This window comes from Balaenoptera borealis, assembly GCF_965194805.1.
Source record: "Balaenoptera borealis genome assembly, chromosome: 18".
Taxonomy (NCBI): domain Eukaryota; kingdom Metazoa; phylum Chordata; class Mammalia; order Artiodactyla; family Balaenopteridae; genus Balaenoptera; species Balaenoptera borealis.
In genome coordinates, this window is record NC_138877.1 from 5,249,035 (window position 1) to 5,276,748 (window position 27,714).

Genomic DNA, 27,714 nt, shown 5'->3' on the forward strand with positions numbered 1-27,714 from the left:
CTAGTTCACTGCTGCCCCATCTGGATGTCTGAAATCCCGAATGTCATGGCTGGATTTTAGAATGGACATCAACCTCCTAAAGTTGGATTATGGTCGAATTCAGTTCTCCCCGTGAATTCATGTGTCCCCAGCCCTCCGGGCCATGGCAGCATGGGTCCTGGGCAGAGCCTGGCCCACACAGGTAAGTGGGTCCAGCACATGTGTGTTTGGAGGGAGGGCGAAGTGTTGGCCAATGAGAGTGCCCAGGTGGACGCCGGGGCTGGGAAGGAGATATTGAGAGGGAAAACCACAGGGAGGTGTCAGGACCAGGGACACACGAGTCAGGTACCGGCACACGTGGCTTGAAAAGGCCCCTTGGAATGTGCTCCGTGTACTTAGGACGCACTTGATTATCGCTTGTGAGGGGCTCACCCACAGGAGTCATGTCTTGTTTCTGACACAGGAAGCATCACCCTTCGAAGGGGTAACAGAGTTCATGAAAACACACTTCCTTCCCTGACAAAGTGGTAGGTGAGGAAATGGCCCAAGTACGTTCCCATTACAGATAATTTTAGATTCCCCCTATTAATGGGCAACCAGAGGTATGAAACAGAAAATTCACACTTACTTAGGTGTTACTGTATAAAGCATTAGATGAATTTTCTTCCCTTAGCAGATCTGCCAAGTCGAGTGTTAACACACGTTTGTAACGCACCCATGGATGGGGTGCTTGGGCAGCAGCGAGGAAACCAGCCGGGGTGAGCGCCACGTGGGGCCTGCCCTCTTCACGGGACACCTGGCCGGCGCTTCACCTGAGTCAGACGGCCATCAACCCTGCAAGAGGCCCCGTGGGAGGTAGGACACACGTGTAGAGCACAGATGTTCAGTGGTACCAGCTGTTTAACCTCCTCATCGGTGGGGAAGCTTGTTCCCAAGTAGCAGCTGTAGGAATCAGCGAGGGCCACCGTGACAAATACCACACACCGGGTGGCTTGCACTGCAGATGTTTATGTCCCACAGTTCTGGAGGCTGGAAGTCCAAGATCAAGGTGAGGGCAGGGCCGGTTTCTCCTGAGGCCTCTCTCCTTGCTTGCAGGTGGCCGCCTTCTCCCTGTGTCCTCAGCTGGTCTCTCTTCTGTGCACCGTCGTCCTGGCGCCTCTTTGTGTTATAAGAACACCAGGCAGACTGGATTAGGGCCCACCCCAAAGGGCTCATTGTAACTGAATCCCCTCTTTAAAGGCCCCCTCTCCAAACACAGCCACGTTCTGAGGCACTGGCGTGGGGCTTCAACATAGGAAGGTGACACGATTCAGCAGCCGCTCTCCTGTTTCCTGAGAGCTCAGGCGAGCACGGAGGCAAAGCGCTGCCCTAAGGAATCAGGAAGGCATAACCTTTTCTAAACATTATATGCATTTCTACCTCTGTCCAGTAGAGGGCAAACTTTTTTAAAAATTTATTTATTTTATTATTATCATTATTTTTAAGCTGGTGGTTTTTTGGGTTTTTTAAAATTTATTTATTTATTTATTTTTGGCTGTGTTGGGTCTTCGTTTCTGTGCGAGGGCTTTCTCTAGTTGCAGCGAGCGGGGGCCACTCTTCATCGCGGTGCGCAGGCCTCTCACTGTCACGGCCTCTCTTGTTGCGGAACACAGGCTCCAGACGCGCAGGCTCAGTAATTGTGGCTCACGGGCCCAGTTGTTCCGCGGCATGTGGGATCTTCCCAGACCAGGGCTCGAACCCGTGTGCCCTGCATTGGCAGGCAGACTCTCAACCACTGCGCCACCAGGGAAGCCCGAGGGCAAACTTTTAAAGTGCTCATTTTAAACCACTAGCCTTGACGTTTAACCCTTTATTGTGTGAATAATCTCTTTTAAATTAAAAAAAAATGGTCAGAAACAGATAAGATTTGCGCTATTAACATCATGTATTGACAGTTCAAGTCTCAAAAGGCCATTCTTCCCTTTCTTTGAAAGTTCAGCATGATGGACTAAGATAATTTTCCATTCCTGGGTGAGGATGTCTTGACAATTTAAAAATCAGTTCAAAAAAGAAACTCTTTGTTCCTATCACCTTTTATTATAACTCATGTAATTTCAGTTTAATGATTTCATCTTCTAAAACCTTATGAGAGTTACAGTTATCATGCAAGCGTGGAAAGACAAGGCATTTAAGTCAGTACTGAATTTATTGCTTGTTTTATTTATTTATTTATTTATTTTTGGCTGCGTTGGGTCTTTGTTGCTGTGCACGGGCTTTCTCTAGTTGCGGCGAGCGGGGGCTACTCTTTGTTGTGGTGTGCGGGCTTCTCATTGCAGTGGCTTCTCTTGTTGCAGAGCACAGGCTTTAGGTGCGCAGGCTTCAGTAGTTGTGGCACGCGGGCAATAGAGCACAGGCTCAGTAGTTGTGGCGCACGGACTTAGTTGCTCCGCAGCATGTGGGATCTTCCCGGACCAGGGCTCGAACCCGTGTCCCCTGCATTGGCAGGCGGATTCTTAACCACTGTGCCACCAGGGAAGCCCACAAATGATCTTTCTTTAATTTCCATCTTACGTCTTGTCCTTCTTAATCTCTTTTTTTGGTTGTTGTTGTTCCTTTGAATGTCTTAGTCTGGGGTCATTTCTGCTTTATTTTTTAACTCTGGTTTATAAATGGCGGACAAGATGTGTGTGTGCAGAGTGAGAGAGGTGGGGAGGGGGCCAGCCCCGAGTCAGAGGTACCTGCTGGAGGTCACTTCATACACGACTGACCCTCTGGGTCCTCTTGCCACGGCTTCCATCACCTCCTATGTTGAAGACTGAGTCTGAATTGAGACTGAAGCACGGTCTCAATCCCAGTCACCCAGAAGCACCCAGGCCGTGTTCCCTCCCAGGGTAACGATTTACCTGTGCAGGTAGCAACTTGAATTCACTATTTAACAAGTCCACACTCAGCAGCACCTGGGCGCTGCTCTGCTGAAGACACCAGGCATGGTACCTTCCCTCCTGGAGCGTCTCCAAACCTTACAGGAAAGTTAATGAGAAATGAGGCTATAGGCTGAAGCGTAACCAAGTGAGGGGGTGGGATGGCTGAACTTAGCAGAGAAGGGGGCAGACCCTGGCCCCAGAATTTCTTCTCTCTATAGATGAGGGCAAATCTCTTCCATGGCAGGTGGTCAGTCAGCACACAGTGAGGTGGGGAAGGTCCAAGCCAGGAGGCCCGGAAGCCTTTTCAAGGAGCTTCCCCTCTGTGGCTGTACAGTTAACTCTCATAACCATGTACATCCATTTGTTCTTTTTCTGTTGTTTGTTTTGGATGCATGGGACCCTGGAAACAGAAATGGTTGGAAAATTCTATTCAGGAAGAATTATACCATTTGTATACTAAGCTTTTCCCCTTGTGATGCCCTAAAGAATGAAACTCACCCATGAGCCAGCAGAAGAAGTGGTCTTTGCCCCTGTGATGATTGGACCTGGGCCCCCAGTGGATGCCGTGCTCCCAGCAGGAGGGGGGATGGCCCCCATCCTCCCCCTCCTCTTGCAGGAGCCCTGATGCAAGATGCCATGAGGCAGCCGAGGGCAGCGATGAGGCAGAAAAGGCACTCCCCTTTCTTGGGAAAGTGACCTTAGGTAATCGGGGTAGAGAAGTAAGATACAGAACGTCGTCATTACTCTGCAAGCTTCATGGAACAGGGCACGTCGTGGGTCACCCCGGGGCGTGTCTGGGGACACCTGAGCTGGGCAGGAATATGGTGTCCAAAGTCCACAGTCAGATCCTTAGTGGGGATCTTACAGATCACAGGTAAGAGCGATCCTAGTGGGCAAAGTCATCAAGGTGTCCTCTACGTCATCAGGGGCTACCACAGCCTCAGGAGCTGGCTGGTCTCTGGAATCTTCCCTTGTCCCCTTCTCGGGCAAGATTCCAGAAGCCAGCCAGGCTAGTGGTGTCTGGCGAAGCCGAGTGGAAGGTGGCAGGTCAACCGCCCTCAGCTGGCTGTGCTCGGAGCCTGCGGGTAAACACGTGGTGAACCCAGGGGGCTGAGCCTGGGAAGTGCGTCTGCAACAGGGGACGGGCTGGTCAGAGAGGCCCAGGGGGAGGGAAGAAGCTAAGCGGGGGGGTGGTTTGCAATGATCCTCTGTGCACCTGTGACAGCAGCCCCAGGGAATTGCACAGCCAGACCCCATCCTTAGGGCCCAGGCTTGACTCGGGGAGGCTGCACCCGAGACGGCTGGACTTGAGCAGAAGCCTGGTGCCGAGTCTCCTGGGAGGACTCCGTGGAAGGCGGCGTAGCAAGGATGCAGGCGCAGGACCTGAGACTTGTCTTCCCTCTGGGGCCGGTGTGCTGCTTCTGACCCTCCTTGCGGGGCCATGAGAGGCTCCTCCTGGGGCAGGGGTCTCTCCCACTCCTCTTTGTGCAGAGGGCCCGGAATTAACCCAGCTCCTTTCGCTTCACCATCCACGTCGGCAAAGACCAGAACCGTTGCTGGCCCCTCTAGATCGCTGGGAGCCTTGTGGGGGGTTCCTGTTCCATCTTCTGACGAATTCTCACCTCCTCTGAAAGAGCGTCGCGTTTGCCACGTGGCACCATGATCGTCTTTTCGCAGTCGAGCCCCTTCACGTACACATGTAGCTCAAGTGAATTCCACTGTAGGTGCTCAAGGAAAACTTTCAGTAAAAACCAATGTCAATAAAGTGTGGGCTCTGCCAGCTCTCCCCACCGTAAGCACATGCCCTGGAGTGTGAATCAGTGAACACGTGCATCTGGTTCTGATCCTCTCGTGCTGGGAGCATCTCACACACCCGTGTCTCAAGCTACAACACGTATTTTCCATACAACATGACCTCAAAACGCAAGCCAAGCCAAGCGCGTCTTCTGGTGCTGAACCGCCATCTGTTCTGTTGTTCGGGGAAATTGGCTGCATTGTCTTTACTGGGAGGCAGTGTTTCAGACGCCAGTGTACCACTTCCTGGGGGGATTATTTTCCCCACAGGTAGTTTTGATTATGCTTGATGTTTTCTCCTTGATGTTGACCTGAGAGGCTACCCATCCACTGCCTGAGATGTGGCTCCAGGCTTCCTCTCCTCCTGCCCAGCCATGAGCTTCTGGAAGGGTGGGCCACGTCTAATTTATGCTTGTAGCCCAAGTGCACGCCTGGCGCACGGTAGGCGTGGTGCCACGGATGAGCGGGAGGCCAGAGGATGGCCAAGGATGGCTTCCTGGATGACCTGGTTCATCTCCCCGACGGACGGCCGGCTGAGGTCTCGGGGGTGACTCGGTTATACCCCAGACCTGGGGAAAGCGTGCAGCTCCTAGCTGCACTGCCTTCACCCATAGTGTCCTCTACTGTTTCCTTGGAGGGTCCACCTTCTCTTGGAGAAGCCTGATCAGTGGCTCTCACTGGAAGCTGCCCTCCCCCAGCAAACGCTCGCCTTCTGTAAGGGATGCAGCCCAGCACGCGGCAGTGCTTTTGGCCTCTGGTTTCCACGCTCTCATTTGTCATTGCCTCCGTTGCTGGGTCTTCCTTCTCCTCCTGCCCTCTAGACACTGAGAGCCCTAGACTCAGTCCCGGGCTCGGATCTCACCTCTTCCCCATCTGCACATGCATCTTAAGTCATCCCGCCCAACCCGCAGATTTTTTTTTTTAATAAATCTATTTATTTATTTATTTATTTTTGGCTGTGCTGGGTCTTCGTTTCTGTGCGTGGGCTTTCTCTAGTTGCGGCGAGCGGGGACCACTCTTCCTCACGGTGCGCGGGCCTCTCACTGTCGTGGCCTCTCTTGTTGCGGAGCACAGGCTCCAGATGCGCAGGCTCAGTAGTTGTGGCTCACGGACCTAGTTGCTCCGCGGCGTGTGGGATCTTCCCAGACCAGGGCTCAAACCCGTGTCCCCTGCATTGGCAGGCAGACTCTCAACCACTGCGCCACCAGGGAAGCCCCCAACCCGCAGATTTTACCACTGTCGGGCACCATGCTGTCCAATAGGGTAGCTGATAAGAGTCTCCATTTCATAGGTTTGTTTGGGGGGGATTAAAGGGATAATCCTCACAAAGACTAGCACATGGTAAATATCCAATAAATGCCAGTCAAGACATTGTTGATTTGATTAGTCAAACTGACAGCTAAGGAACCGGGAGCTGTGTAATGGGACAGCACAGCCTGTGACCCAGGATCTTGACTTTGTACCACCTCACCCTGAAGAAGAGGCTAAGGGGTAGAGCTATTGGGGGGGGATTGCAGGGGCACGTAATCCAGTTTTTAAGAGTGAATCAAGTCTCACGTTGAACACAAGGAGAGGGTTCAATATTTCCCTTTACTCCGTGTCAGCTCTATCGGGTTTGAATCACCACTACCTTCCCATCTTCCTTTCTCCCAACTCAGCGTGTTTGGCCTTATGGTCCCAGCAAGTGACACGCTGATTTTAACGTGAAATCTGTCATCCTGGCAAGTTAAGAGGACATCGGGAGAACAGGCTTCTCACGGAAACGGGCACATAGAAAGGGAACAGCAAGTCCCCAGTCAGTGCAGAGGCAGAAGGAAGCAACGTCCTGCTCTCAGGGAGTCGGGGTCTCCCGATGGAGGTGGTGGGGGAACCGTCCCTGTGATGCTAATGGATCTGCAGGTGTCACCTGTCAGCCTCCATCTCAATCCTCGAGAAACACACAGGGGAGGATGGGAGGACAGAGGGACTGGACACTGAAACCGTCGCAGGAATTTTCAAAACGCGGGAACAGTGAGGATCTATTGACCACTGGGCTGAATGTAACACAGTCTCTCTTCGATGATCCAGAGGACCATTTAGAATCATGCATCGATTCAGGGTCATTGCACAAAACGAAAGTCACTGTGTGCTGGAAACGGACAGATGTTTCCATAAACACATGAACTGTCAACAGTTCACAGCTTCCTGGGCAACAGGGGTTGACTGGTTAATGATTTCTTCTATTTACTGGGCACCCTCCATGCCAGGAGCAGTGCAAAGTGCTGTCCTCACATGTTCTGATTGAATCCTTTCCGCCGCCGAAGAGGTTTGTGTTATGAGGAAACTGAAGAGACGAGATACCTTGTATCCAGCCACACAGGTAAAATGACAGGAGCTGAGACTGCAACACAAAAGTCCCTAATTTAAAAGCAATTGCTCAGAGATGCATATGAAATTAGAATCATTCCTTTACTATCTTACAAAAACTATTATTTTTATATAGACTCATTTCATTTAATACTTTTCTTCATTATCTGGTTTAATTTCCATTATTCATTCAAGAAACCTTTATGTCAGGTACTCCATTAAGCATTAGTTTAAATTTATTTATTTATTTATTTATGGCTATGTTGGGTCTTCGTTTCTGTGCGAGGGCTTTCTCTAGTTGTGGCAAGCGGGGGCCACTCTTCATCGCGGTGCGCGGGCCTCTCACTATCGCGGCCTCTCTTGTTGCGGAGCACAGGCTCCAGACGCGCAGACTCAGTAGTTGTGGCTCACGGGCCTAGTTGCTCCGGGTCATGTGGGATCTTCCCAGACCAGGGCTCGAACCCGTGTCCTCTGGATTGGCAGGCGGACTCTCAACCACTGCCCCACCAGGGAAGCCCTAAGCATAGTTTAATAACAGCTTTATAACTTTAAATACTTAAAAATAAACTGTTTACATTGTAGTTAATTTTATCTTTTGCTTGGTAAAAAGTTGCAAGATAATAAAGTGAAAGCATAAACTTAAAAAAAACCAAGACATTGGGTTTTGTCTTGGGTTATTGTTTCCCATCGTTCTGTTGATACCCATCCTCTGAGACCAACCTAGTAGTTATATTCTGTTCACAAACCCAATCCCCCAACCTCCCCATGGTCTACTTGGGATGACTTATACTTTGTCTGTCACAGGCCCTGGCAGGAAGCAAATGGGACCCTCAGACTAGATGACTGAGGAGAGATGATGGGGCTGTCCACGGAGATTTGGGCAGGGTTGAGGGAGACCAACAAGGTTATGGTGAAGGTGTCAAGGCTTCCTGGGTCACCTGCCCTAGAAGGATGGGGAGCAGGGAGCAGATTCCAGGGCCCAGAGAAGGTGCTGTAGGCAAGGCTGCCCAACCTGAGCCAGCTCCCACAGGGGGTCAGCAGACGGAGGGGGGGCTTGGGGGAACTCTTCCAACTCAGTTCCGTCCCCTGAACCCTGCCGGTGTCACCAGGCGAGACCTGCCATTGTTCCCAGGACCCAGGGCGAGGTGGGGAAAGACGGAAATGGATTTGGGTGGGGCTAATAGAAGACACACAGCACAATCCTCTACTTCCAAGAAGAAAAAATGAAGTTAAAAAAATTAAAACCAGAGCAAAAAGAAAAAAGGGATAGGGACTTCCCTGGTGGTCCAGTGGTTAAGAATCCGCCTACCAATGCAGGGGACGTGGGTTTGATCCTGGTCGGGAAACTAAGATCCCACCTGCCTCGGGGCAACTAAGCCCGTGGGCTCTAGGACCCACGTGCCGCAACTGCTGAGCCTGCTCGCCACAACTGGAGAGCCCGAGTGCCGCAACTAAGACCCAATGCAGCCAAACAAATAAATAAATATTAAAAAAAAAAAGAAAAGAAAAAAGGGTTACATTTTTTTTTTAAAGATCAAAACAAAAACCACAGATTGAGAGGTTACAAACAAGCCTTGAGGAGAAAAAATCCCGAAGACTATTGGATTGAGCCTGGCCCATGCCTTAAACACTGTTTAATTTATTGCCAATAGTTAAACATTGGGAGATTTTACACAGAAGTCTGGATTTCCTGTTTTTCTTGAACAATTCCAAAATCCTACGCAATGGTCCCACAGCTGGACGGGAGACGGAGACATACAACATCGGTTCCCGAGGTCCCCGCCTGCCCAGCTGCTGTGTCCACTCCCCTTGGGCCCCAGTGGGCAACTCACACCTGCTCAGAGAGGCTGATGGAGCTGAGTGGAAAGACGAGTCTATGCTTTTGGGAAACCGTTCAGGGCTCTGGCATCATAAAGGTAAGTACACCAATTCATCAGAAGAGGAAAGTCTTTCTGGTTCCAGTTTCTGAGTAAAGACATAGCAACTGCTTTTTCTCCTGCAGCGTCTGATGCCCACAGGAAGCTCACGCTGAGGAGGGGAGGGAGATGGGGAGTGACAGCAGAGGAGAGGACCGTCAACTCATGCTGCAGACTTTCCTGCTCTCAGGGCCTCGGGGCTGCTCGAGACCCTTCCACGCTCCGCATGGTCCCTGGAGCAAGGGTCCTCAGCAGGGGGAGATCTTCCACCCCCCACCAACCAGGGGGCCATTTGTCAATGTCTGGAGACACTTCTGATGGTCACGACTGGGGAGATGCTGCTGGCCTCTTGTGGGCGTGAGCCAGAGACCCTGGTGAGCATCCCTCAAGGTACAGGACGGCCACCTGCCCTGCCCCACGATACACTCATCCAGCCCCAGATGTCGGTAGTGCCAAAGCCAAGAAGCCCTGCTCTAGAATAAAGTCCAGATTCACTCATCGCACTTTCAAGCTCTCCAGTGCCTGCCCGGCTTGTCATCAGACACCTCCTCCCTCACCTCCGCCCCCCTCTACCCCCGGCTCACACTTTGCTCTGTTGCCCACTCCTTCCGTGCTCTCTCCTACGTTGGGGCCTTTGCATATGCTGTTCCTTCTTCCTGGAGCACAAGCACACCACCTTCATCTGCCCAGGGACAGTCTACAGCCCTCAGGTTTCACCTTAGGTATCACAGCACTTCCTTTGGGGCGCTCCTGTGGCATCTCCAGGCTAGTAATAATCACCCTCCATTGTCACCTGTGGACTAAATCTCACCTACTGTGTCTGCAGTACCTGTACCTGATGGCCACTCAACACTGTTGGATGAATACATGGCCACACCCTCATCTCTAACCATCTTACAGAAATCAAGTTCAAGTCCTACAGGGCTCAAGTTTTGTCTCTAACATCACCAGGAGGAAACAAGCAGCTGCTGGGAGGAAGTGAATGAGTTTGAAAGATTCACTAGGTCACTTCCCAGAAGGAGCGGGTTCTGGCACGAGCCTGCAATTCCCCCTCTCATGAGAAAACATTTGTTTTATAAGTTGTTCCCACTTGGCTTTGAAAACCCAAGAACGCACGCGAGTTAATTACCACTTGGCATTAGTCAGCCTGGATTCACAGAAGTCCTCGCTTTTACATATTTATTAAGAAATCCATCGACCCGCATTTTTCTAGACAGGGCAATTTCAGGCACTTCCCGTCTCCAAGAAGTCATTGCTAATATCAGATTCCAATAGTAGATGAAACTGTGGCCGACAGCCAGTAAAAGATGCTTTAAACCCCAATCCCCCCTTGGTAGCCCAGCAACTTGTGAGCAACCTAACAGGCAGCGGGCGGAATTCATTGAACTCAGAAGACGAAGTGTTTCTTTTCTGGTGAGGAAGGATGGCCCTGAAGGAACCACTTTTGGAGCCAGAGTTGCTTACATTCATTCGCCCTGTGTTCACAACGGAATATTATTTTTCCAGAAGACCTGAAAATGTACCTGAAGTGACAGGGGGGAACTGCTCGAAGGCAGTTGCTTTCTCCAGCTGGAAGGCAGATGCCATTTATAGACCTGAGCCCAGCAGGGCAGGCGGGGGCTGGTGGCATCCCTGCCTGGTGCCAGTCGGACCTCAGGTCCTCGGAGACGAGAGAGCCCATCTGTTCACCCAGCATGGCCTCGCTGTAACGTGTGCGGCGGGTACCTTGTTCTTCCTCTCTGTGGGGATTTAATGTGGTGTCTGTTGAATGGAACCAGAATCTCAAAAGCAGGGAGGCATGGGGAGAGAAAGTGCCCCAAGCTGTAAATAGCAGATGAAACACTGTGTTTTCTGTCGATGGGAGGTCCCTGGGGAAGGACCCCTCCCAGGACGAACAACATCGCCAAGCTTTCAGCGCCCCCGGTGGTAAAACACAGCGGTCTGTGAGGAGGTGTGGACATGACAGTGCTGTTATTAGAATGAGATGAAATGGGATTCACTGTCCCTTCACAGTTCCTGCTTCCTCTGCAACTTGACGTGAAATATAGATGATGGACCTCAGGATCAGGAAGAGCAGCAGTGATGCTTTTCTTTCCACGGAGAATGGTCTGAGCTGCTGGGTTGAGCGTGGTCCCTAGAATTAAGTCCATTGTGCAATTAACAGTCGGTGTCGCAGACTCCTGGGCTGTCCCAGAACAACTTGGAGGCCACATCATCCGTCACTCTACACAATGTGTCTCATCGATGAGTACCCCAAACCCCGCGGGCCCGAGTGATGCCCCCAGGGTTACACGGGATGTCAGAGGCAGAGAGGGGACCAGTCCAGTCTATTACCCTCCCACCCTGCCACCTCCCAGCACTGCCCTGAGGACACAGCCCTGCACGCTCGGGGCTTAGGCAACCAGCCCTGGTTTTAAATGTCTGTCTTTGTCTGGGCAGCTATAACAAAAATACTAGGTGACGTAGACAACAGACATTTATTTTTCACAGTCTGGAGGCTGGGAAGTCCAAGATCAAGGCACCAACAGAGCCGGTGTCTGGTGAGTGCCTGTTCCCCGGGTCACCAATGGTCACCTTCTCCCTGTGACCCCACCTCTCTGGGACCTCTTTTATAAGGACACTAATCCCATTCACGAGGGCTCCCTCCTCATGACCTTATCACTTCCCAAAGGCCCCGCCTCCTCACATCATCACCCTGGGGGTTGGGATCCAGCCTAAGAATTTTGTCGGGGCGCAACGTCCGGTCCCCAGCACAGGTGCAGGAGCGACCTTGGCCACACGGATGCTCAGCAGGAGACAGTTAGGCACCTCCCAGGGCTGGCTCTGCATCCTCCCTGCTTCCCACGCGCCCTTCTTTCCTCCTGAATCAAAGACAGGAAAACAAAGGGCAGGAAGGCCTCCAGCATCGCAGACAGCACTGTAGTGGCCTGTAAGTCACCAGGCAGACTGAAGTTTCTGGCGCCTTCAAGTCCCAGGTCCAGCCCATCCCGCCTGCCTCTTTCAGACAGTGTGACCCGTGCCATTTCCTCTTGCCAAAATAAATACCTGTGAAGGGAACAGTGTCACGGGGCCTAAGAGGGCTTTTTTTGTGTGTGTGTGGGGAGGGAGTGTCAGAGACACCCCTGGATGAAGGGCCAGACTAGGCGAGAGGAACAGAGCTGGTGGGTTTCCATTCTTAGAGGCACAGACGGTGTGACAGCTGGTCCCCAGTCTCCATGACCCTGTTTATTTCCACGGGCGGTGAGGGAAGGAACTCCTGAGTAATTAGAACCATCCCTGGTGTTGGGACTGTAGGGGATGAGCTTTCCTTCAGCCCAGCTTTTCTACCCAGTGCTTGGGGCGGGGGGAGAGGGATGAGGTCTGGGAGGAAGGTGCCGGGCAGGGGAAGGGTGATGCGATCCCCAGGCCTTCCCAGGTCTGGAGGCAAAACTCCAACCCTCACGGCAATCCTGTCCTTCATCGAGTATGCTGACACTCATTAAAATGGGCTCTTGATAATAACGTGGGGGAGGGCTAAACAGGGAGATGGACCCACAGGGTGTATCAATCCTGCTTCCTCTGCAACTTGACGTGAAATATAGATGATGGACCTCAGGGTGTTGAAAGAAAAGGCCATGTTCACCCCCATTCCATTTACTAGTCAGACGGAAGGGCTGACGAGAATCTGCTCCAACTCGGAGCCAAGAAGCGTGGTTCCCAGATTCGTTGAATTCTGCCTCATCGTTAGCTTCCCTAAGAATATTTGCTTTTTAAAAACTTTTAAAAAAATAATAACAATTATTTTAGGGCTTCCTTGGAGATGGGTAACTTGATTTTCTCGAAAAACAGCTTAGTCTATTTGGTCCTTGGTAAAAAGGTCAATCTCTTCCCCAATCCAGTGTGCAAGTAAGTCTGCCTCTGGGAATTCGCCTAAGTAAATAATCCTAAATCCTGAAAAATCTACGTTCACGACTATGCTTATTATAGCACTACTTACTAGCATGAAAGAACAGTAAACACTTTAAATGCTTGATGACGGGAGAATGGTTACATAAACCCTGTAAATCCCCTGTAAGGAATATTATTCAGCCATTACAAAAGACAAGAAGATGGTAAATTCACGGGAAAAAATTAGGATGTAAAATTGATAGTATTCGTGTACTCGATAGAGACGGAAAAAAACCTGCCATCAACTTTGCTACAATAGAACAGTGATGGCAGAAGGGTGGCAGGATCATGGATGATTTCTTTCTCTTCTAAATTTTTAGTTCCATAATTAAAATTTTATTGTTTATTTATTTGGCCTCTTGGATTGCGGAATCTTAGTTCCCTGACCAGGGATCGAACCTGGGCCCTCGGCCGTGAAGGAGGAGAGTCCTAACCACTGGACCACTGGGGAATTCCCATCAGTTCCATAATTAAATTTTTATAACAGAAAATATGAATATAACTTTCCAAAGGAAAAATATTCCACTGACCGCCTAAGACAGTTAGCTCTTCCAGACCTGGGAGGCAGCTACCTGACTTGAAAGGAAGCCAAGTGTAGAGGACTTGGTGGCTTAGTGATTCAGCGTGGGTCTCCCAGGAATCCACCAGTGTGAAGTAGTCACTGTGACAGCTGCTGCTTGTTAGGCGGTGTTAATAAAGTGTGGTTTCTAGAACTCCTGCTGTTCTCTGTGCCGGCTGGTAGCATGCAGAGTCTCCCATCCGGAACCACGTGTTAAGACAACCAGAAAGTAGCTAGGAGTACTTTCAGGGCAGTGAGGAATCTGAGAATCATGTGATGGGGCAGCTGAAGTTGGAGCTGGGTGTGCAGAGCTGGGGAAAGAGATGCCACGGCCAGCTGGTTGTCCTCAAATGTTCGGGAAACTGGAACCTTGTTTTGTTCTTAACATCGAATCTCTCCTTCCTGGGGAATTGATATCTTTATCCAGGAGTGATCGAGGAAAAGTCACTGCTCTTATCTGTTGCCCTGGTTTTTTTTGTTTGTTTGTTTTAATTAATTTATTTATTTACTTTTGGCTGTGTTGGGTCTTCGTTTTCTGTGTGAGGGCTTTCTCTAGTTGCGGCAAGCGGGGGCCACTCTTCATCGCGGTGCGCGGGCCTCTCACTATCGCGGCCTCTCTTGTTGGGGAGCACAGGCTCCAGACGCGCAGGCTCAGTAATTGCGGCTCACGGGCCCAGCTGCTCCGCGGCACATGGGATCTTCCCAGACCAGGGCCTGAACCTGTGTCCCCTGCATTGGCAGGCAGATTCTCAACCACTGCGCCACCAGGGAAGCCCTGTTGCCCTGGTTTTGATGCTCTATGTGCCGTGTGCTCTTTCATACCAGTGCCAGCCCACAGTGGGACCTAACTCCCTTCTATCAGCGTGGATTTGCCAATCATAGACAGAACTCTTCCTTTGTAATTGCTTAAATTCAGATATTAACTATGCAGCTCTCGGCATTATTTCAATAGATACAGTTGCTGCCCTTCCTACTGTGCTACTGCACAGATCCTTGCTATGCTAGAATTTGTCATTCATTTGTGCTGCAAATATTTTTATGAGTGCTCACCACATGCCAGCCCTGGATAGGCACTGGAGCACTGCATTCCCCAAAAGAGACCACATCTTTGCCCTCAGTAAGCTTAAGTTCTAGTGAGACAGGAAGAGTTAACGTTTTCTAGGTATGTGAATGTATTAACTTGTTCTATCCTCATCCCAACCCTACTGGATAAGTACTACTAGTATCCCCATTTTAGAGATGAGGAAATGGAGGCATATAAATGTTGAGCAACCCATCCAAATAGAATGAGGGTCCTCCCTTTTCCCCATGGGCTAGATTTGCCTCTGTGGGGTGAGATTCCGGAGGCCCGTGCTTCTCCTTCCCCTGCCTGGAAATTACTTCTCTCAGCCCGCAGTGAGGTGAGAGGTGTCAGAAGGACTGGGGTGTGAAAAGAATGACTTCAAAGTTGAGTACTACTTGGAAATTGATTACCTCTAAATGACTTTCTGTGTCGCATTATCATACGGACTCAGCATAATAGCCTCAGGCTTCCTTGGGCCAGCTTGTGAGAATATCAGTTACCTTTTCTCGAGTACACGAAAATATAGGATTTCTTTTCTTTTTTAAAAATGTATTATTATTATTTTTTATCTTTTTGGCCACACCACGCAGCACACGGGATCTTAGTTCCCCAACCGGGGATCGAGCCCGTGCCTCCTGCACTGGAATCTCGGAGTCTTAACCACTGGACCGCCAGGGAAGTCCCAAGGATTTCTTATCGAGTGAAATGTTTTCTTACATGGACCATAGTTGGGGAAATATTGTCTTAACTAACAGGTATAACAGCTAAATGCAAGGAATCAGCACCATGATCAAAGGGCCCCTGCTCCATACAAACCAGGAGAACGTGGGCAGCTGCCTACAGAGGCTAGAGGGGATTCGAACATGCCAGTGAGGAAAGCTGAATTTTCAGTGACAGTGTAGATTTCATGATAACCGTTGTTACACTTATTAATTCAATTACTAACTTTTTAAGGACATGAAGCTAGTAGGAAATGCTAGATGCCCTGTTAATATTATGTTGCCTGCAACATTTTGATGGTTTTCTGATACACACTCAGTCTAAGATTTTGGAAAAAAATCCATAATGAGGAAGACAAGTTTTTCCCTAGCCTTTGGTTTCAAACTAAGCAAGAAGGCTTCCTATTTAGGGCACTCCTATAGAGTTATTTTTCTCTTAAGGTTTATATACATTCCTTTGTTTTAAAAATGAATTTATTTTTTTACATTAACCTCATGTTTCTTACATGCCTACTACGTGTCAGGCATTTTTCCGGGCACTAGGGATCAGAGATCAATAAGGCAGACAAAACCCCTCATGGGGTTTATATACTGGGGACGGGGGGGAAGATGGCCAATAAAAAGAATATGAGTGAGTGTATAATACTGTGTCGGTTGATAATAACCGCTCTGGAGGAAAAGTGGTTATGCTTTGGAGAGCGTGAAGCGTTAAAGGTGGTTGTAGATGGGTCACCAGTGTCTCTGGGGAAGTGACACCCTGTAAGTTTGAGTGACAACAACATAAGGTTCACACTGGACAAGCACCAAGGCCATTTCCATGCAAGCCGTGTGACCTTGGGCATCTTACAGTGCACCCCTCTTTTCTCATCATGAAAATGGAGATAGTAATAGTATCTACAAATTTTGAATTCTACTTTCCTTGTCTGCCAGTTTTTCTTATATATTTTCTAAACAGACAGCAAATGGTGAACATGTGCTTTTCCAAATAATTTTTCTGAATTATCCCAACCCAACTTATCCAGTTGGGTATGTGAATGTAACTCTCACAAAAGGTATAAAAGTCGGTTCACATTTTGATGTACATGTAAATCATCATTTTATATATATATATGTATAAGCTTTTTACATATTTACATTGTATAAGCTTTTTATTTTGAAATGATTATAAACCTCCATGAAGTTGCAGGAACAGGACAGAGTCCCATGTACCCTTCACCCAGCTTCCCCGTGGTGACAAGCATTAGCCTAAAGTGCCGTCATGGGGGCAGGAGCTGTGGGCGTCAGGGGCATGGGGGGGTCTTCTGTGGTTCAGTCATGTCCTATATTTGGGCCTGGCGATGGTTCAGTGAGCGTTTGCCCTTTAGGTGTCAAACTGTACACATCAGCTTTGTGTCTTTTCCAGTAAGTTCTATTGTGCAATCTGTTCAGGGTTAACAGAGAGAGCATGAGGGTGCAGGAATGAAATCTGCTGATTTTTTCTCCATTCCCCCATGAGGCCACTAAAATGACAATGAAGAAATTGTTTGAAGTATAAACTCACAAGGAGGAAAAAATGGGAGAGCAGATGACAGAGTATTTCAACAAATATTTGGAAGATGAAATGAGTAGAAACCAATTTAGCAGAGTGGGAAGCCTGACACCTCACCATAAACCTCCCACCCCCGCCGCCCAATAAAGGCGGGAGGGAACTAGGACAGGTTGGGAGTTGCAAAAGACCCATAAAAATAGTTACCTGTAGAGGAAAGGGGGATGGGTGGGAGAGGAAGGAGCCAGAGGTAAGAGGTCTCAAAATATACACCTTTCTACAAGTACTTGGATTTTTTTTTTTTTGTAATCGAAGTGTAGTTGATTTATAACATTATATTAGTTTCAGGTGTACAGCATAGTGAGTCAACATTTTTTTATATTATACTCCATTTAAAGTTATTACAAAATAATGGTTCTATTTCCTTGTGCTGTACACTATATCTTGGTTGCTTATCTATTTCACACATAGTAGTTTGTGTCTCTTAATCCCCTACCCCTTATCTTGCCCTCCCCGCTTCCTTCTCCCCACTGGTAACCACTGGCTTGTTCTCTATGTCTGTGACTCTGTTTCTGTTCTGCTATATTCATTTATTTGTTTCATTTTTTTAGATTCCACATACAAGTGATAACATAGAGTATTTGTTTTTCTCTGTCTGACTTATTTGCTAAACACAATACGCTCTAGGTCCAGCCAAACAAGTGTCTGGATTTTGATACAGGTAAGTGGTCATCTATTCACAGAATGAAGGCGAGCGAGACGGGGTGCGGGGCAGGTGAAGCAGCAGGTGATTCCTGCCGCGGGGCCGCCTGTCAGGTGGGTGGGGGACAGGCCCCCCGCCGCCCTGTGCCTCGCTCTCCGCAGAGCCAGGGGTCTCAGGGACGGGCCCTGGGAGCGGGTGAGGTAACCCTGAGCACAGCGGACAACGGGAGCGCGCGGGCATGAGACCCTCTCCGGCCTCCTTCCCCACCTGGGGGGCCGTTCATGCCTCCCCCACCACAGCCGGCCCAGCGGAGGGCTTCTCTTCAGGAGAAAAGGCCTGTAGAAGGGACAGAGTCCCAGCTCAGTAAGACGGCCAGCGTGCAAGGGGGCCACTGTGACCGCCGGCTCTGCATCGCTGCGCGGACCCACCCGCCACCTGGGCACGCCTCCAAGCCGCGGCACACAGGCAGGCGGGGGATGGTCGGGGGCTGGTCCGGTCCTCCCGCAGCCCTGCCCACCCATGCTTCCTCATCCACGCCTCCCCCTAATGTGAGCCTTCCAAACAGTGTCTAGTTTCCCTCCTTTTTGTGCTCCTTGTCTTTGGGGTTAATTAATATTTTTAATAATTAAACTATCTTTTAGAGTGGTCTTAGATTCACAGCTAGATTGAGCAGGAGGTGCAGAGATTTCCCATATACCTCTTGCCCCACATAGGCAGCGTCCCCCGTACCCCAATAAACGTCCCCATGGGAGGCGTGCATTTGTTCCAGTCAATCCATGAACCCACATTCACACATCCCCATCCCCCAGAGCCCGCAGATTACACCAGGGATCACTCGTGGTGGTGTACGTTCTATGGTTTGGACAAATGTGTAATGACATATATTCACCAATATGGTATCAAACAGAATACTCTCACTGCTCTAAAAATCCCCTGTGCTCTGGCTGTTCCTCTCTCTCCTCCCCCATCCTTGGCAACCCCTGATCCTTTTACTTCTTCATAGTTTTCCCTTTTCCAGAATGTCATATACTTGGAATCATTATTAATACTTTAAGAATAATTTTTATTGCCTTACTGTCATCTTAGCAGGGTGTGGGAGAAAAAGGAGATTAAAAAGTTGGTGTTGGGACTTCCCTGGTGGCGCAGTGGTTAAGAATCTGCCTGCCAATGCAGGGGACACGGGTTCGAGCCCTGGTCCAGGAATATCCCACATGCCGCGGAGCAACTAAGCCCGTGCGCCACAACTACTGAGCCCGCGTGCCACAACTACTGAAGCCCGTGTTCCACATGAGAAGCCACTGCAATGAGAACCCCACGCACTGCAATGAAGAGTAGCCCCTGCTTGCCACAACTAGAGAAAGCCGGCGTGTAGCAACGAAGACCCAACGCAGCGAAAAATAATAAATAAATAAACTTATAAAAAAATTAAAATATATAAAAAGTTGGTGTTTAATATGTCACGTTTAAATGGAAGGTAAGTGAACCCCATTTTTCTACTAATTTTTCTTTCAAAATTGAAGATGAATTCCCTAGGAAGAAAAAAAAGTCTTCTGCAGGTTGAATTCAAAACCTGCGGGAGAGGGTTGGATATGAACAGACCCAGGACCTCTGGAGCTTTCAGCCCTGGGGCCTTCGGCAGCGCTTCTGGACATGTGCAGGGTCCACCCTTGGGGTGGTCCAGCCTCCGGCGGAAGCAGGTCAGGCCGGAGTATCATGCCCCATCCACGTTCTCACCCCAAACCCTGTTATATATATATATATTTTTTTTTTAATTTATTTGTTTATTTTATTTATTTATTTTGGCTGTGTTGGGTCCTCGTTGCTGCGTGCGGGCTTTCTCTAATTGCGGCGAGCGGGGGCTACTCTTCATTGCAGTGCGTGGGCTTCTCATTGCGGTGGCTTCTCTTGCTGCAGAGCACGGGCTCTAGGCGCGTGGGCTTCAGTAGTTGCAGCATGTGGGCTCAGTAGTTGTGGCTCATGGGCTCTAGAGCACAGGCTCAGTAGTTGTGGTGCACGAGCTTAGTTGCTCCGCGGCATGTGGGATCTTCCCGGACCAGGGATCGAACCCGTGTTCCCTGCACTGGCAGGCGGATTCTCAACCACTGCGCCACCAGGGAAGCCCCTGTTATATATTAAATTGTGTCCCCTGAAAAAGATATGTTGGAGTCCTAACCCCCCAGGACCTCAGAATGTGACCTTGTTTGGAGACAAGGCCTTTACAGAGGCGATCAAGTTAAAATGAGGCCATGAGGGTGCGCTCCAATCCAGCGTGACTGTGTCCTCTTGAAAATGGGAAATTTGGACCCGGACACACACACACAGAGGGAAGACGACCTGAAGACACAGGGAGAAGACGGGCACCTACAAGTCAAGAAGCCCTGAGGCCACCGGAAGCCCAAGGAGGGGGGCGTCCTGGAATGGACTCTTCCCCACAGGTTTCAGAGGGAGCGAGGCCCTGCTGACCCCTTGATCTTAGACTTCTGGCCTCCAGGACTGTGAGGCAGTAAATTCCTGCTGTTCTCAGCGCCCAGCTTGTGGTACTTTGCTCCGGCAGCCCTGGGAATCTAAAGAAACTCCTACAGGTGGAAATTCCACGGGATGAATTTCCTAAAACTAGGTTTGTTAGTTTCTGGCTTGAAGACCAGATTAAAGAAGGTTTTGTTTTGCTTTGTTTGAATGGCATTGGCTTTCAAAATACAAACACTGGCCTGGAGGGCACCCACCCCAGCCAATCTGGACAATTCCTTACCATTGTGGCTAAAGCAGGGGTTTTTCCCTCTTTGGGAAAAGGGAAAAGAAAAAGACATATAGTTAATTATCAAGGCCTGTCTTCTCCTGGGCTTTGAAGATGAAGAAAAGCAGCTTAATTGGCTCTGGCCTGTCTTGGGGGTGATTTGACATTCTTTTTAAAAATAGATAGCCGGGAACATTGTCTCATATTGAAATGCAGCTCCCTCAGTCTCTAGTTTTAAAGGCACCCGCTGCTTCCTGAGAGTCCCCCCTGGCTTATTCACCTGCTCTCCAGGGCCAGCTGGAGACTCCGCCTGGCTTCCCGCCTGCTTACTGTCTGCGGGTGCCTCCTCTTTCTCTTCATCATTTTTAGGATTTTCCCCCTTTCAAGAATCTCTCTGGGGCTCCCCTGGTGGCGCAGTGGTTGAGAATCTGCCTGCCAATGCAGGGGACACGGGTTCGAGCCCTGGTCTGGGAGGATCCCACGTGCCGCGGAGCAACTAGGCCCGTGAGCCACAACTACTGAGCCTGCGCGTCTGGAGCCTGTGCTCCGCAACAAGAGAGGCCACGACAGTGAGAGGCCCGCGCACCGCGATGAAGAGTGGCCCCTGCTCGCCGCACTAGAGGAAGCCCTCGCACAGAAAAGAAAACCCAATACAGCCAAAAAAATAATAAATAAATAAATTAAAAAAAAAAAAAGAATCTCTCTGATACAGCACAGGGAACTCTGCTCAGTATTCTGTAATAACCTATGTGGGAAAAGAATCTGAAAAAGAATAGACATATGTATATGTATAACTGGATCACTTTGCTGTACACCTGAATCTAACACAACATTGTAAATCAACCATACTCCAGTATAAAATGAAAAATTTTTAAATATATTAACATTTGGGTGAAAGGTACATGAAAAATCCTTGTATTATTCTTGCAACTTTTCTGTGTAAGTGTGAAATTTATTTCAAAATAAACATTTAAAAAAATATTTAAATGAGTTAAAAAAAAAAAGAAGATCTACCTGAATCCCGAGGAAGTTTGGAAGAGAACAAGGCACTGCTCGGTCTTAACCACAGCGTCCCTAAGTCCTGTCTCCACCTTGGCTGGAGGGCACCTACGTTCTCTTCCCCTCCCCTCCTCAGCGCCCCCACCCCTGCCCAAGCAGCAGGCAAATCCCTGTCTCCGAGGCTCCCTCCAGAGGCTCAGAGCGGACCCGGGAAAGGCCGCAGACCTCCTGTAGTCTAGTCCTGCTAAAGCGTGTTTTTCCACATCATCAGCATCTGGTTGCCCTGGCTTTGCAATTCACGGCATTTATTCCAAACCATCTCCGGAGGCTTTGGGGGAGCATTACCCTGGAATCTGAAGAGGAAGGGAACATTTTGAAACCTCCTTAGTAACTCTTGGCGTGTTTTCTGTTAGAAACCCTAGGCCATAAAATTGCCTCATTTGGGTATTTTTTAAACGCCCAAGTTCTTCTGTGCCCTGATAGCTTTCAGACCACGGCTCTGTGTGCACAATTGAATTGTACTCGGATGAAACATAGGAATGGTTATACGACCAGATCTATTTATAACAAAAGGCCACCAAAGACATGTCCTTTTCACCTCAGCTTAACTTAAGGCTGTCCCAGAAGCTTCTGGAAATAGGGTCTATCTGCTGGGCTTAGGCACTTGACCCAAATGGCGAGACTGAGGGCTTGTGGGCACATTTTAAATTCTTCAGTTCTTTCACAGGAGATGCTAATACTTCAAAACATGGCATCCTTTGTAAAGGTTTGTGTTAAAGGGAAGGCGGTATATAAGGAAACAATCAGAGTAACAATACCGTTATCACAAATTACAGACCTCTTTGGAATTGTGTTTGATGTGAAATTATAGTCTGTCTCCAACTTCCTTTTTGCAGCTGGGAGTTGTTTACTATTGAACCATGCAACCTTAAATTACAGAGAAGATGGAAAAAAAATCCTTGTTCGGGGCATAGTCTGTACTCATCTTTGAAGATATCTTGAATTGAGCATCACATAACATTCCTGTCAGTTATTATACAGGTTAATTCTAACTACTTCCTGGTTGCTTGGGTAGTTTTGAAAGTGGTATGTTCATATATAAGAAAAATCTGGAAATTCCGGAAAATTTTCAAAGCTGAAATAAAATGGCAGTGATCTGAAAACTAAAATCAAGGTTTTAACCTTTAAAAAAAAAAATCAACATCGTTGTTAATTTTCCTTCAGACTTTCCCTGGGATCTGGCAAAGGAAAACTGCCGAAAGGTCAGCCAGATTGCAGTTGGGCAGAAAACCTTCTGTAGACTCTATTATTACAACCGACTAGCACTATTTGGAAATCAGACATAAATAACACCAAGGAGTTAAGAAGGTGGGAAGGACTTGGCCATCTCGCAGTGCCTGCCCCGGACCCTGGCTGCTGTGGGGTCCCAGTGGGCACCACTTCCATCACCCAACAAGCTGGCGGCCCTTGGAAAGGCATCTTCATTTTGGAGGTTTCTGTTCCCTTTTCTGTAAAAAGAGATGATCTTTAAGATTCCTTCCAGTTCAAAAAAAGTTCTGTTTCTAGGCCAGTTTCTGATTCATTAGCTGACATTGGGTGCTTATAGGAAGTCTTCAAGGAAGAACTGAAAGTTCATCAGTGTCATGAAAATTTGATTCAAGAGTTGCCGGATATTCTAGGCTAGAAATTGATGCCTTCAAGGAAACTTAAATCAATCAGTTGTCCTCAAGCAGGCGGGGATGGCTCCTGCTCACATGGGACACAGTAAACATTTAGTCATTGACAGGCTAAGTGGACGGATGGATGGACGGACGGATGGTCCTTGAAGTTAAAGACTGAGAGGAAGGAAAGGGCTGAGGAGTATTTAAAAAGTCCGAAACATGTCTGGAAAAGCTCCATCGTTTTCCTCTCTGACTTATGGTCCAACAGCCTCCTAAAGGCTCCCTTCATCCAGGTTCACCCCAATAGGAGCCAGTTAGCATGCCTGCTCAAAAGCGTTCCAAGGCCCTGCATTGTGTATAAGGTAAAGCCCTGTTGCTTTGTCTGATGTGCCAGAACGTGTCCTGGCAAAACTGTCCACGTGGGTCTTCTACTTTCCTCCAGGCCTGTCACAACGCTCTGTCCGCAGACCCCTCTGCGCCAGTGCACCCATGCCTGTGTGCTTATGCTTTTCCCAGGCCTGCAAAGCCCTCGGCCCTCCCCCACCCACCAGCCTCGGGGGCTGATGTGTGCGCCCTGCTCACCTCCTCACCACCCCTGGCCTTCCGGGATTTCACTCATCCACGTGTGAAATGGTGATTATCCCCCCCCATCCCCACTAGACGATAAGCAGCTTGAGGGTAAGTATTCCGTGTAATATTCCCTTCCCCACAGTACGCAGCATTGTCTGATTAATAGAAAGCTTTGTTGCCATCAGTGAGATTTCAGAGGCGCTTGTAGATTTACAAAGTCATTTCAAATAAATTTTATTAAAGTGAAGGGAGGCTGCCTTTCTGAAGGCAATATAAAAATAGACTTTTAACATCAGAATTCCCGTCTGAGTAATAAATTCAATTACATATTGGGATTAAAAAAAGAGGTGATATTGGTTTTTCACTTCTTCTGCTCGCTGTTTCCAGGCAACATTGAACTTGTCGAATAAAAAAGTCTAAACAGAAGGCTGTGAGATATATGACCTTAGTTCGAAAATCGTGCCCTTGACTGTCCAGACACGTGAGTCAGCACTCTGACTAACCGTTCCTGAAAGGCCAGCCCTCTTTTCTCATATTAGGGTTTTGTTTTGTTTTGTTTTGTTTGGAGTGATTTAAGGAAGAAAACTTGGTGTTGAAAAGAACATAGGATTTGGAGTCACATACTCTGAATAACTCAGATCCTGAGTTCATTGCTGTGAGATTGGGAAAAATCATTGACGCTTTCTGAGCTTTGGTTTCTCTGTCTCTGAATTGGTCGTGACCAGCCACCCAGGCTACCTCACGCTGATGCAATGTGTGTGTGATGTGACTGCAACGTTGACCGAACGATAAAGATGCCTTTGATGATGACCGTGATCACCATCATCCCAGGAAGCGCTACACAAAGCTCAGGGAAGGAGAGGCGGCCCTTGGAACCTCTGCCCGGCCAGGCCTTCAGGAGCATGCCCGTTGCCAGCCCCTGCCTGGGGCACAACCCTGCATCCCGGGGGCACCTTCCCGCAGCCAGAGTTAGAATCAGCTTGGCTGTACCTTCTTGCCTTCCACCTCCTTAATCCTTGGCCAACATGCTCACTCCAACCCACCACCCACTTTGGCCCTTGGCCTCTGGATTATCCTCTTTTCCAGCCACTGGGACCAGTTTGGGGTGACCCTGGGATGATAACGAGAATGGCGGGCGGTTCCAGCCCGATTCTGGGCTAAATCAGAGAGAGGTCCTTGCCATTTGTCCTGTGCATGGTTTAGAGCCCTGATACGCCCCAGCTCTGCACGTGGCCTTTCCGTTCCTGTTAACACAGGGAGAGAACAACTATCCTTCCTGTGAAAACGGTGAGGCCTCTTTATCCCTTGTCTGCGTTCGGGCAGCCCAAGATCAGGACAGAAGAAATGAGAAAGTCATGGAGAACCCCTGAGGCTGTTAACTTCTACTCACCCCTCGGGTCTTCAGACTAATTCTGAGGATCACCAGGAGAGATTTTTAAAAATTTTATTGGAGTATAGTTGATTTCCAATGTTGTGTTAATTTCTGCTGTACAGCAAAGTGACTCAGTTATACATATACATCCATTCTTTTTTTATATTCTTTTCCATTATGGTTTATCCCAGGATATTGATTATAGTTCCAGGAGAGAATTTCTAAATGAAATGAAGGAGAGCTGGATTTATTAGAAAGCTTTCTCCTCCTTGCAGGGTAGAAGGAGCCTTTATCTCCCCACAAAATACGCCATTTCGGAAGAAAGCTAAAGCTTTTCCCTACTATGACAAAATAAAATGTTCCTTTGTCAGGAATGGGAAAACCTCAGATGAGGCAGCCCTTCCCTGCCAGATGTGAGGGTGGTTTCTGTATTTTCTGTCCACTTTAAGTCAATTCAAATCCCTCACACATTTTGAGAGCACAGTGAAAGACAAGTCTTCTGAAGAGAGATTTTTCAAATGGCATTTGAAGCCCTCAAGGCCGGCTCCGAGGCTAAGTGGACAGCACCTCTGGGTTACGGCTGGGACAGCATTCTTCTGGAAGATTGTGTTCTTCTGAAGCACCATTATTCTCCTCCCTGACCCCGTGAAGCTTATGAGACAGGCCCAATTATTGAGCCATATGGCAAAGAGAATTTTGGGTAAACAAATTCGTATTTCATTAAGATGTAACAGCCTCATAAAAATGTGATAATTAAAATGTAGATGACAGTAGGTGTGCCTGTTGAAAGCTGGCTTGTAGCTTACCAGCTGGTATATCCCAGGTGACTTGTGTTCCACGAGCAGAGGTTTATAGGCAGGTAATATTTTCAATATTCTCTTCCATCCGTTTTCCTGTTTGGCAATATTTCTGATTCATTGTATCACCCCCCTCAGGTCAGCTTTATTTTACAGAATTTCTTAGGGCATACATCTAGGAGTACAGTCTACTGAAGGGCTTTTTGTTGTTTTTTAAACATTTTTCTTATTTACTAGCATGAGGCTCTCCTCCAGGATGGGAGAGAAGAAATAAGAGTGCTTTCCTCACATAATTCCCCTCTCAGCTTGGAATGGCAAATGCTAAAAGCAGCTTTGCTATGCCGAAGGCTTCTACACCCCAGCCGGGGAGGTTAGAGTTAAGTTAAAGCAACAGGAGCTGTTTTTCAGCTACAGGCTGGACTGGGGGAGGGAGAGGTGAGCAGGTTTCCCTCCTCTGCGACCTCCCCATCCCCAGTCTGCCCTTTCTTCCTTTTCTCGGCCTGTCCTCTTCCCCCCTGGACCAAACCTACAGGGTCAGAGGTGGGAGGAGAGGGCCAGGAAAGGACGAGCACAGGAGGGGAGGTCCCCAAGCTAATTCTCTCCTGCCAGAGGTGCTTGAACACGGGGACCACTCGGAAGCATAGGGACCCCTAACTCCGAGCCTCCATCCGTCACGTGAGTGTCATCTTTCCTCTCCTCATCACCGCCCAGCAGCCTGCAGGCTGCTCAGAGCGGTCTTTTTCTGAAACTAACGGAGGGAGATGTTAGATCTAGATTCCAATTAAGGTCGCCTCTGATTGCACCAGACAAGCCCCTGCTGCGGAGGAAACGGGCTGAGAAATCCGAGATTCAGGAGGTCGTAGAGGAAAGCGCAGATCAGGACCAGGGGGCTCACATGAGCCTTCTTCCTGTGAAAATTACATGAAATGGGAACTACAGAAGTCATCAAATAAAAATTCTATGATACCACCCCTTCGTAACCATGAATTAAGATACAGCACAGGGCACATGGTGGCTTCCAAAGTCAGCTCAGCATTGAATGATTGCGAGCCATGAAGATGAGGGTGGGGTTCCCCTTAAGTCAGCGGTACTGAATGGCTGTACCATAGGAGGTGCAAAGAAAAATGAGGCCAGTATTGCTGCATCTGAAGAGGGAGAGCTGGGGCTTGTTTTTCCACCTGTGGCCCAGGCAAAATCTGATGGCCCCTGGAACCCCCTCAGCCGCTCCCCCAGAGGCCACACTGCCAGCCCGAGTTAGGGCATGCCACTTAGCATCTTGAGTAAGCACGTTAGGTGTGAAATTGTTCTAGCTCATATGAGAGAGGAAAGCCAGGTTGATGATCAGAGTAGGCATCCCATAAACGCTGGATTAAATTAAATGAATATGTGAATAAATGAATGATTGCTTACACGAATGAATGCCAGTGGCCTGGTCCCTGCCCTGTTGGAGCCAAGACAAACGTACATGAAACACAACACTCGCACTTGCGTCCCAACCCACGTGGACCGACAGGGAGGGTGTCAGCTTTTACTCTGGGTCACCCAGAGGGCTTGGCTGAACGCGGGGGCTTCCTTCTCATTAGCGGAAACCCAGAAACCCAGCAAGGCTGAGTGGCTTCTCTGGGCCACTGTCATTCATGAGTCAATACTGTGTAAATAGAACTATGTATCCACAAGGAAAAATATGTCCATGCCAGGATTTATTCTTTAGTAACTTTTAATTTGAAATCACGTAATTTCAAATACACAGAAAAGTTGCAAGGATAAGAATAGTACTCAGAGGGAATTCCCTGGCGGTCCAGTGGTTAGGACTCTGCACTTTCACTGCCGGGGGCACCAATTCAATCCCTGATCAGGGAACTGAGATTCCCCAAGCTGTGCAGCGTGGCCCCCCCCCAAAAAAAGAATAGTACACAGAATCCCCGTATCTCCCAGATTCACCTGTTGCTAATGTTTTGCCCTATTTGCTTTATTATTTGCACATTTTCTAATATACATATATTATATTACCTTATATTGCATTATATTATATCATATCATATGTAATAGGAGTTAGAGATGACTTTTTCTGAAGTGTTTGAGAGTCAGTGCCATATATTTGGCCCCTTGACATCTATATACATCAGTGTGTATTTGCTACAAATGAG

The 27,714-nt window shown here is 48.6% G+C and overlaps 1 protein-coding gene and 1 long non-coding RNA gene across 2 annotated transcripts in view; both read left to right on the top strand.

The window, feature by feature from the left end:
• Positions 1 to 27,714, top strand: part of CDK8 (cyclin dependent kinase 8) — a 243,372-nt gene that overhangs the window by 144,267 nt on the left and 71,391 nt on the right. The gene's annotated exons all lie outside the window — the stretch shown is intronic.
• On the top strand, positions 16,349 to 27,458 carry LOC309615479. The gene is made up of 2 exons (XR_014236866.1): positions 16,349 to 20,576; positions 20,886 to 27,458. It is a non-coding gene; the product is annotated as an uncharacterized lncRNA (long non-coding RNA).